The sequence below is a fragment of the Hordeum vulgare genome, chromosome 7H (assembly GCF_904849725.1).
Source record: "Hordeum vulgare subsp. vulgare chromosome 7H, MorexV3_pseudomolecules_assembly, whole genome shotgun sequence".
In the NCBI taxonomy this organism is placed as follows: domain Eukaryota; kingdom Viridiplantae; phylum Streptophyta; class Magnoliopsida; order Poales; family Poaceae; genus Hordeum; species Hordeum vulgare.
Genome location: NC_058524.1, coordinates 49914669 through 49926710, shown reverse-complemented (window position 1 = coordinate 49926710; position 12042 = coordinate 49914669). Strand labels below are relative to the sequence as shown.

The following is a 12042-nucleotide window of genomic DNA, read 5'->3' as shown; positions in this document are numbered from 1 at the left end:
CATGTCGTTTGTGTCTGTTAATTTGAGTGACTTTTGGTTGATGCCGCTTCACCCGAATGTTTTTGTTCGTGTCATGTGAGTTTGAAGTTTGGATGGTGCAGTTTGTTAGAATAAATGTCGTTTTATTTTCGATTAGGTTGTTTGAGTCTTTATATCGTTTATGTTTTTTTTGTCATCGAGTCAATGTAAGGAATGTTATTTTATATGAAATAAAGCTGATGGTTGTGATATTTATATATGTGCTAATTGATTGGATTAATACCTATGATTTATTTATGTAAAATATGATTTGTAATACCTATGTGACTGCTTGTAAAACATATTCTGTTTCTGAAGCAACTTCATAGATAATTTTCAAAAAACACTTCCAGTAAGCAGTTTATATAGTCACAACATTATAAGTATTATAGTAAAACGTATGTTACATGGAAAAAGAGATGAACGTATCATCATTGCCATAAATGCATAATAGAAAAAAAATCATCACAATAACCAGCTATATGTACAATGCTAACAGAATTCAAGAGAATCCCAGAGACCCGTTTTAAATCACGCACACAGCTGAAGCAAACCGGCTGCAAATAGAGATTTTGGAACAGACCAAACCTCAAAGTTTACAATGTCAGAAGTAGCTATATGTACAATGCTAACAGAATTCAAGAGAATCCCAGAGACCCGTTTTAAATCACGCACACAGCTGAACCAAACCGGCTGCAAATAGAGATTTTGGAACAGACCAAACCACAAAGTTTACAATCTCAGAAGTAGCTGAAGCTATTGGTTTACAGTGTCATACGACACTTCCTATGGTCTAAGAATCTTTACACTGATTTTAAGATGAACAAAATTAACAATGCAAAAAGTACATAAGAATGGAAGATATAGGTTTTTATATCATTGGCTTCAAGTGCATTATAGATCTAACTCGGAAGATAGAATGTAAGAAACGATGAAAACAATATATATCATCAGAACATTATCATTCACAGAAAATTAAGCACTGTGTATGAATGTGTCCTAATATTGTTTCAAGGTTTCAGAAAAAATAACACTGAACTCGGATTGATTCAGTTGCAAAGATGAGTACAGAAAGGATAAACCAGAAGTTGCATAGTAAAGATTATGATCACCTAAGTTGGAATTCGAAATAAATGTCGCACACAGACGACATAATTATTAACAAAATATAATACATCCAGAAAGGATGGACGCACGCAAAACTCCTGCCTTTATTTAGTAGCTTCAAAATTGATGACGCGTGGTCTCTTCAGTCAAGGTGCAGTTTCTTCCTTGAGGTAGTAATCTTCGCTGTGTCGGATGCAGTCCTGTAAATGATGTGAAGATAGCTGTTAATATGTATGTTGGATGAAACGAACCTGCAAGAGAGATTTATAATGTTGGCACATACCTTTTTGTATTTTTCTTGGTTATGTTAGTAGTAGTGTTTGTTAGATGTCCAGTTTGATCATTTGGTGTCTCTTTACTGGCAGTTAGAGTTGTTTCGTCAGTTTCGCTGGTGATATGATCCTCCTGATTGCTATTGTCTCCCTGTCATAGGACGTAAGAAAGTTAGTTGTTTTTAGATATACAAAGTAATTATTTTGCGTGGTATTGTTGCAAGAATTTGATATACCATCGCATTCAGTTTAGGGGATTCAGTAACTATTGCTGCTGTTTGCATTTCATTTATGTCACCCTCTTTGCTGCCATCTATGTGGGTAGCATTGTTGTCCTGTTAACCGAGCATTAATAAAGGTAGTCAATTAAATTTCATTTTCTGATTGTATTGAATGTAGGTGCAAGGTCACCAAAAATGTATAAATTACTGCATACCTTGCTATTTTCTCCAGATTCTTGAGTTGATGTGCTACTTGATCCAGAGCTAAGTTTGTTGAATTCAAAAAAATTTGTCTTCTTGTGGGTTGCTGTTACACTATTAACTTGGAAAGATAGTTGTCCATACTGCAGGCCCCTCTCATTCACAGTGTAGTTGAAAGTTAGTTTTTGTGATATGAGGGCTGATATTTCTGCTGGCACAATCGATGGACGAGCATTGCGCATAACAACTTCCAGCCTTTTCCCAATAATTTGTTCAGCTACTATTGCAAAGAATACAAACTCGACTTCACCTGTCTTGTCCGCGCCAATAACACGCACCTTGTAGCTTTCAAAGATAAAACAGTAATAAATAGCTGAAGTAAAATTGGAATGCGTGCTTCAATTATATAATATAGCATACCTTGGTGTTGATGTAGTACAGTTGCATCTCTTATTGCTGCAAACAAATGCATTTGTAGCTTGAAATGCTTTCTTATGGCATAATTGGCAAGAAAGGAACCACCATTGTTCTAAAGCTAGCCTCATGATTGTGACCGTGCTTTTCATATTTTTGCCCTATAATATCAGCCACCATAATGAATTATTATTTGTCTTTGATACTTTCATAGTTGTCATGGAGTTAGTAAGTAAGTTAGAAGTTTACTGACCAGGAATTCGTTAGGATCACCGGAATTCAAGAACGCCACATCTACAGTTTTAGGATCATCCCTGTTGTACGCTGCATTGTATTGATCATCGTTCCCTGACGTAAGTCTTAGAGCTGGCATTTGTTCACCAAGACTACATATAAAGGAATGAAGAAAGTACTTATTAGTAGAAATACATGTATATTTCTTCGTTTGTGGAAAACAAATTGTTAGAAATAAGTTTACCGGTCACAATATTCCATCTTCTCAGGTATTTCAGGATTGATATAAATCTTTGCGGCATCGCTGCAACTCATTGTTGAACGCCCTATATTAATTCTATGGTGTCAGAATTTATAGTAACGTAAATGAGAGTTGTTTAGACAGTATTGTCGTGGAAGCATATACTTGGGGAATCATACCTAGGTAGCTTTTTCATGAGAGTACCAACAAAAAGCATTATAATCGGCTTCCTCTGGCCAAGGTCATACAGATTGTCGGCCTGAAAGGCAGTTGCATGGTCCCCCCATAGTGCAACATCCATAATATTGCCACTGCATGATTTATCTTTTAATTAGTATGTGTAAGAGTTATTGAATAATATATACCATGTTTTGTTACGTGAGAAGGCTTACTCAATATCTGTTATCTAGAGGTTTCTCTTATGAGAATCTTGGACTCGACCAGGTAGGCGAACCTTTAATAGATCTGAGATTGCTGAAAGTATTCCAATTACATCTGTACATCAAAAAGTAGAGTATTGTAATTTCTGAAAATATAGTAACACAGGAATCCATAAGAGGTGAAGGAATTTCTATGCATTTACAATAGTATAATTTCCTTACCTATAAAGGAGTCCGTTTTGCCAACCATAGAGGGAAGAAGCTTAAAATCGGTCAGTGAATACGCATAGCGAGGATAATCTTCAGGAACATCTTGTTGAACTTCAACTTTTGACCATGGAGTTATTTTAATCATGAAATTTCCTTCGACAACCTTGTACTTGTTCTTTGTTGTGTTAACAAAGAAATCCTTAATGAGACAAACATTACCCTCTTTTAGTTTTTCCTTGAATATCTCTGCATGCATGGCCTGTATTTCACCATACATCTGGTTTCCCTATATCAAAAATCAGTATAAATCATAGGTACAATATATAATGCAGAATATAATTGACTCCATTTATTTATTTTTATACCTGTTCATCGACAAAGACGATGTCAACATGCGCTAATTGATTGTCCTTGTGAAATTCCCATACACGAGCTACGCGTGCACGTACGGTTACACGCCTCAGTGATGTGTTCAAATCAGATAAAAGGAGGACCTTCAATTTGATCAAATGTATAGTTAGGTCAAGCACAAAGATTAGACAACATTAATTATGAAGGTGAGACCAAACCTGAGCAGAAGCAAGTGCGGTGCTAACATTTATTTGTAATGTACATATGATATGACCTTCATTTGGTATGAAATATAACTGAGTAGGAAGACATATTTGTAGAAAGGACATTTTATTTGCTATATTTATATAAAAAAAGTTTATATGTAGTGTACATTGATAATTTTTACAATATTGTTATTGTGTAGCAGAAAGTATTTCATGATATACAACGTTTGATGTAAAATCATTTGAGTCATCATTATTGCTATTAATTAGTATTTTTAGACCTTTTCTTGATGTGACTCTTGAAATTGCCACATACAATTGTCCATGTGTGAAAACTGGTTCCAAATAAATACCAACCGATTCAAGAGTCTGTCCTTGACTTTTGTTAATTGTCATTGCGTAGCAGAGGCGTAGAGGATACTGTCGTCTCTCAAGAACAAAAGGATATTTTGATTTCTTAAACATCAACGTAATCCTAGGAATGTAAACTGTTCGGCCAATATGAGATCCTGTCATTATAGTAGCTTCTACTATTCGAGTTGCCAATCGTGTAATGATTAGTCTTGTTCCGTTACATAGGCCAATGGTCTGGTCAATGTTCTTAAGCAGCATGACAGGACATCCAACCTTAAGGACCAATCTATGGTGTGGGAAATTGCTTATTTTAATAGCATTCAGATATTCAATATTATAGAGTTCATCAAAGTCACCTAGCTTGTCATTTACTTTTGAAATAGAATCACAGCTTAAATATTCAAAAGGTTCAGTTGGTACCATCTCTAGTACAAGTAGATTTGTGTCGTCAACTTTCATTGTTTGGACAAACTATAGCGCGGTTTTGTAAATATTGTTGATCACAAAATTTTGTTTCTATACCTCCATACACAGCATTGATAATGGCAGACATTTTGTCATCACCACCCTTTATAAGTAAGTCATGAGGTATCTTAATTTTGTCTTCACCTGTAGTACTATTACTTTTTTTCTCACAAGCCGTACCATCCCCAACAGCTAAAACCCATTTACTAAATTCTTCCAATTCTTTCTGCTGGGAAGGAAGTAAATTAGGATTGGATAGCCTCATGTTAACATGCAACTTTAAGACGCGAATATATTTCCACAAAGGTGAGTTTGTTATTGTTGCAGATACAATTTCAGAATGTGATCCACCTTCTATAACAGGTAATATCTGTCTAAAGTCACCTCCTAGGACAACCGAAATACCACCAAATGGAGTTGCTGCTGCTATTTCACTTGTTGGTGTTAGAATATCTCGTAACGTTCTATCTAGTGTTTCAAAACAATGTCTATGTGCCATAGGAGCTTCATCCCAGATAATAAGAGAGCATTCTTTCATTAGGTCAGCAAGGTTTGTCCCCCTTTTTATGTCACATAAGGTGGTCTCATCAATATCTATTGGAATTTTGAATCGCGAGTGGGCTGTTCTTCCACCTTGTAATAGAAGGGAAGCTACACCTGAAGAAGCAACTGCTAGAACTATTTTCCCCATAGAGCGCAAGTACGATATTATCGACTTCCATACAAATGTTTTTCCTATGCCACCATGCCCAGAAAGAAAGAAAAAACCGGGCCTTTCATTCATCACACATCCGATAATTTCATCATATGCTTTCCTTTGATCCAAATTTAGTTTTGATGATAATCCAGCAGATGTTTGTTTAAGTTGAGCTAAATCATATGAGCGTTCGTCCTGAATTAATCTATTTATTTTATTTCCATCATTATTTGCACGAGGCTGTGGCAAATTGAAATTTGCAATTGATGATCCATTTCGCAAAAACACTTCATTTAATTCATCTATTAGCATATCTTGCAGCTGGTCAGGAGGCAATTGAAAAGATGGGTTATTTAGCATAACACGGAATTTGTGTTGCATATCATCAGACAAGTGGGCAGCAAATTTGTTGTAAAACAATCGTTCATTTTCAATATTGCAAAACAAAATCATGGCAACGATTAAATGCCTAAGCTGGGATGACGTTGCCCATATTAAAGCCTCCTCAAATGCGGCATACCACTCTGTATCATCACCTAACAATCCCCGGGCTGAACATGCCTCTTTAAATGTATCATATGTGATACCATTGTATGTTCGTAAATACTCAAAACTACATGCACCTTTTACAATCAGGAGTAGCATCCTAAGGTAGAAACGCTCACCACTTGATGGATGTACATAGTATATGCGACCAATTTTATCACCATTTTTTTCTTTTTCTTCCAAATAGCATCTTTACTATCCCATGTCCACCTACTTGGGAAATCTACATAAGTAAGTTCACGAGCTTCTATATCTTGCTGGTTTGCTACGAACCATTCAGTGAGCATAGTTTTCGTAAACATTTCTGCATTTGACGTGATGCTCTTCAGATTTGTTTTTGATTTGTAAGTGACATTGTTCATACCAGGTAAATGGATATCCAAGCGTTCTACAGAGGGCATTTTACAGTGCAAAGGAAATTCAAATAAACGCCAATTTGTTTCATGTGGAACTAAATGCCTACAATCTAAGTATTCTTTTATCTCATCAATTTCTTTTATATTTTGACTGCCAGGTTCATTTCCTTTACCTTTGTCACCAGTACATGTTGATTTCCTCCCTTTAATAGTTTCAAAGACAATACGTGATCGATCTTTGCCCTTTGTGACATATTTGAAAAGGTATTTAACCACTCTAGTTTTGTTGCACCATTCAACATTGATATGGGCCTGGTATTTTTTAAGAAGGAACATATTATAGGGCACCACATATCGATTGTCAAGACGGTGTCCATTTTTTATAACGTAATGACCATTGTCACGCCGCCTATAAACCGCAAAACCTTCTGAGTCAATTGAAGTTTCATTGTGGAAAGATTTAGGGTAGTGCTTAGAACAGGCATTATTTTTCATGCATGGGCATTTTTTATTCATATCACCGCTTGGCCCATGCATCATGAATTCAGAAACAAGCGCATATCCTAAAGGGTCTGTATTGACGTCAGGTATTTCGGCACTAATGAGTGAGTCTATACTGCCAAGTGTATCTTTCTTATTTTTGTTCTTGATCCATGCAAGACAGTGCACATGTGGAAGTCCTCATTTTTGGAATTCATTGCTATGTAGTAGAGCTGATATTGGACCAAAAACTTTACCCTTTTTAGTTTTCTTTATTAGCCTATCCTGTTTCATTTTATACACCCTATTAACAATATCAGGTCGGTCAGAAGGGTTCTGTCCAGGTTCATAACGAAGTGCTTCACTAATTTCTACCCATTTTGTATTGCACGTGAAGGTAATGAAGATGCCAGGCCCACCATAGACACGGCAAATGGCCATTCCATCTTGGTAATGTTGAACGTAGTATCGTTGACCACCTGTAAAACTGCCTGGCAAAACAGTCTTCCGTCCTATTTTTTCGCCATCAATACAGTCTTTTCCTACAGCGTCACTTATTGTTTGGTAATTTTCAGACCTAAGTTCATCTTGTTTACGATTTATAAACCAAAGACGGTTCTCTTCTACGCAAGCATAGCTATCAACCTGAAGCTGTGAGGTAGCTCGGCCACAACATGTGTATGGATTGTATTGACCTGCCTTGTAGTGAAGACAATATGCATAGTAATCAAGCATTGTCAATGTTTTCCGTTCATCTTTCTGTAATTTACCAGCATCATTGTACTGAATACCCAAATGGAATCCAGGATCCCCGTGTGGAAATAGTAGTGGGTATTGTAGGGACATAAGTAAATAGTGCAAGTTTGAAATATATTGAAGTCCTTTGTTTTTATCATGCACAATAATATCACGTTTATAGCTGTCAATTGTAAAATCACCAACTATTAACAGAGCAATGTCGTTGTATGTGGGTAAATTATATTGAACATCACTACAATTTTGTGGAGCCAAAATCCTTATTGCTAAACGTTCGTTAGGAAATTCTTTAATTCTATCTCTAGCTTGCCTGAATTTTTTAACAAGCGGGTTTATGTCATCTAACATATGCATCAATGTTGAAACAATTTTTCGATCTAACTCACCATCTAAATCATCTTCTTTGCACAGTGCTTTTATTCTATTTTCGATTTCATTTTCTGTTCCATATATGTACAATTGAGCAAATTTTGGGTTACCATCAGTAGGTAGTAATGTACCAATTCTATGGTAAACCTGACCACTTATTCGGAAAACGTATGGACCATTACCGTCATTGATCTTTTTGTCTATGTTTGCCCCAAAAGAAGTAAAATTAAATAAGCAATTATATTGCCTAATATGGTTCATGAATTCACGACTCTCACGACCGCCATTGAAGCGCATAAGGTTTGCAAGTTCTGGAGGGGGTGCTATAAATTATGGTAAATTTATACGCCCACCACTACAACAACGGTTATATACGATGTGCCTCTTCTTCCAACTGGACCCTTTATCTACATGTTCATCCCACCAGAAGAACGCACCACAATGGTGGCATGTATAACAAGGTGGTCCTATACGTGACCGACGACGATATGTAGCTGAATAGGCAAAAGGGCAACAATAAGAAATCCAATTTTTTGTCTACCTATTATGTAAATGAAGAGGAAATGATTTTTTCCTAGTAACTATATTACCTTTAAGGGCTTCTGCATACTCTTCAGCAAGTGGCAATTTTATGTTGCCAGTTGCATCTCGCAATGGACCTGATTCTACTAATTTCTTCTGTTTTCTGAGTTTAATACGTGCCAAACGATTTTCGTTCGCATGCCATGTTGGGTACTTAGGGAAGAAATTATCCCCAGAACTGGACTTTGTTCGTTTATTAGGACAGGCAGATGAAGTTGAGGCTTCAGGTCCCTGTAGAACGGCATGATTTCTTTTTTGCGCATTGTAATACTATTTTTCTAATTCACCTGTTCCATACAGCACCATGATATGAATACCAGAGGAACTATTACTTAATCAACAGTGCGATATAGTAAAATTGATTGCAAAAGACAAAATAATTACCTGTCCAAAAGCCATTTGAGATGATGAACGGCTGAGCACAAAACTTGACAGTAAGAAGCCGCAGAATCTGCCAAAATGAACCTTCCACACGCATCTACTACAGCATCACCTGCACATATTTTGTTGGGAGGGGGTATTAGTTTCTTTCTTGTTGGATGATATGAGGACACTGCAATTTGCAGGTAGCATACCTGGACAGAGGATGTTGCTGCTGCAGTAGGGTGGGCATACATACGGAGGGAGGATTATATAGTACCAACACAGCAACTTTAGAAGCCATGATTATGAGTTTGAAGGAGGACAAAGCAGTTTCTAGTGGGGAAAAATGCCATCATTGTGAGCTTGAAAGAGGAAGAAGCAGTTTCAATTTAGGACAGTAAAATGCCATTACCTCGCCTGCATGTTGTCTCGGCGGAATCCATCTCCAGGGCCAGTGCCGTTTCCTCCTTTGGACTGGAACCCTACGAACGCCCGCCCCATTGCCTGAATCGAGCGCTGCGTACCGCCCGCGCCGCCACGGACCGCTCTGGACTGGATCCCATCGAAGGCCCGCGCCATTGCCTCAATCGAGCGCTGTGTACCGCCCGCGCCGCCACCGACCGCTCCTTGGATCAGATCAACCGCGAGCGCTGCCTACCGCCCACGCCGCGCCGCCAACGACCGCTCCTTGGATCAGATCGACCGCGAGCGCTGCCTACCGTCCGCGCCGCCACCGACCGCTCTTTGCCTCCTCTGGATGAGATCGAACGCGAGCGATGCGTACCGCACGCGCCGCCACCGACCGCGCCTCCAATCGACTGCCTACCGGCCGCGCCGCGAACGAGACCGAGATGTTGACTACTGCGCCGTTGCCTCGTTGGATCAATCCAGCCCGCTGCATAACAGCCCATCCAAAGCCCAAACAACCACAGGCCTTCGAAAGAATCGCCAGAGCAGCAGGCCCTTAGGACATGCGGCCCTAGTAGCGGTAACCAGCTGCTGAAACGACCATCTGACGGCCAGAATTGATTTAAAGCAAAATCTGACGGTCCTTAGTGTTGGGAGCGTGAGAGAGCTCGCTTTAGGTGCAGTTTTACTGTCCTAAATTAGGGTAGCTAGGTCGGGCAACACACACACCAAACTAATACTACATACTATATAGGGTAGCTAGGGCAACACCGCCATGTCTTCACCTCGTCTTCACCTTAACCGCCGGCTTCACCGTCTTCTTCGCCGCCGGCTTCAGTACTCCTCCTCCTCAAGGCCGTTGTTGCCGAGGTAGTACGGGAGGTTGTGCATGCGGTCGCGAGCGGGGAAGATGCTCTCGAAGTCGGTGAAGATGTTATAGGTGGTGAATGCGATGAACTCGCACCCACACCAATACACCTTGCCGAGCAGGTCGTAGGCATCGAACCTGTTGTTGAAGTGGACGACGAGCCCTACCGGTGGAGCGTTGGCGTGGGGACGCTGCTCCACGAGGTTGAACATGGGCGGCGAGCCCGCCGGGAGGTGGTGGAAGCCCGCACGGAGGAACCCCCGTGCAAGCTCAGTGCTACCCCTCCAGCGTGAGAACGCCCACACGCGGAGCGATTCCTCGACGACGACGTTGGCGGGGTACCGCCGTTCCGGCACGATGGGAGGCTCTTGGAATGTTGGGCCGTAGAACTGCATCTTGAACGCTTCGTTGAGTGGAACCGCTCTGGCTTTGGGGGGAAGAAGAGAAGTGGGAGGCGCAGATGGATCTGTAGAAGAAGAGGCAATGAAGGGCAGTTTAAATAGCCGGGGGAGACGAAGTGGGTACATGCGCAAACGGCATAGATCGTGACTCAGTGCTGTTGTGTGAACCGACGCGATCATCAATGTGTGAACGTGAATCGAAGCGAGCGTGCTCTGCGTTGGCGGCTCTGCATGCTCTGCATTGGCGGCTGCCTCCCTCTTCTGTGTGCTCTGCGTTGGCGGCTGCCCCTTCTGCATGCCCCTTCTGCCACCAGCACAACTGAATCGAATGGCAGCCATGCAGCGTGAACTGATGCCTCGACATATGGACGCGAGCGTGCGAGCGTGCGTGCAGCCTGCCCCTTCTGCCACCGGCACGTATGCCTGCGACGCGTGAAACGATGTTGCGGAGCGACTGAATCCATTGGCAACCGTGCGGAACGGATCGATGCGTTCGTGTCGGCGTGCATGCATGCGTTTAGGTCTAGGTCACTAGATGCGTGTGTGGCAGTGTTCGCATGCATAGCAGGCTACATCGATGCCAAAGACGCGCATGCATAGCAGGTTGCATCCACCGATAGTAGGCTTTTTTAATTTATTACCAACAAACTAACGGGCCCGTCCTATGAACACAAACACGGCCCAACCAATGAAGCCACAGCCACGGTCAACAGAGTTCAACATGGCCCCACAAGTCAGTTAACGGCCAAGACGGCAAACGCCTGTTATCAACATTTGTGAGAGTTTCAGCTAAGGGAGAGGGGAAAAGTGAGCAAAAGTTTGAAGCATGGGGAAAACTGAGCACAACTAAGGAATTGGGGGCACAGATGGAATAATCCCTTCTTTATATATATATCTCTTCTTTTCAGTACATGTACTTGTAACGATATCCATTCTTGCGACACGACGAGATGCGCTTCTATCCCTGACGAGGCCTTCGTGCCAAATTGAGGATAGGGTCGCATCTTGGACGTGACAAGTTGGTATCAGAGAAGTACCGACCTAGGAGCCCCCTTGATTGACCGAACTTGGCCGAGTCGAGTCTAGTGAAAAATTGCTTTGAGTCTAGTTATATATCGGAGAGTAGGATTCTTTTTTCTCCTCTTCAATGCTCTGGTGAGGAATCATGACGTAATATTTTAATACTACTCCTCTTCTCACTCAAAAAAAATTTAGGATCACACGGATATTCTTGTGATCTATATGATGCCGATGTGACGGAGTTCTGTCTTGGTGCCTCCTATCTGCTTTAAGTTTCAGGGGAGTTGAGCTCCAGGGGATTCTTGAGCACATCGTCATCATTCAGATTTCTTAGTATCTCAGAATGAAGGATGTCCGTAATTGCTTCAATACTAGTAGTGGCGAGATAACCCCGATGTCCCCAGTACTGGTGCAAATTGTTCGGGAGTACTGCCATACTTTGTATCGTTGTGATCACGAGGGTCTGTAGTAGATGAAGGTCCGAGATTCTGGTCGTGTGTTGACGGATGTGATACAGGTGAT

At 40.8% G+C, this 12042-nt stretch overlaps 1 pseudogene; it reads right to left on the bottom strand.

The window, feature by feature from the left end:
* Positions 1–664: 664 nt before the first annotated feature.
* On the bottom strand, positions 665–831 carry LOC123414503 (annotated as a pseudogene).
* Positions 832–12042: the final 11211 nt, after the last annotated feature.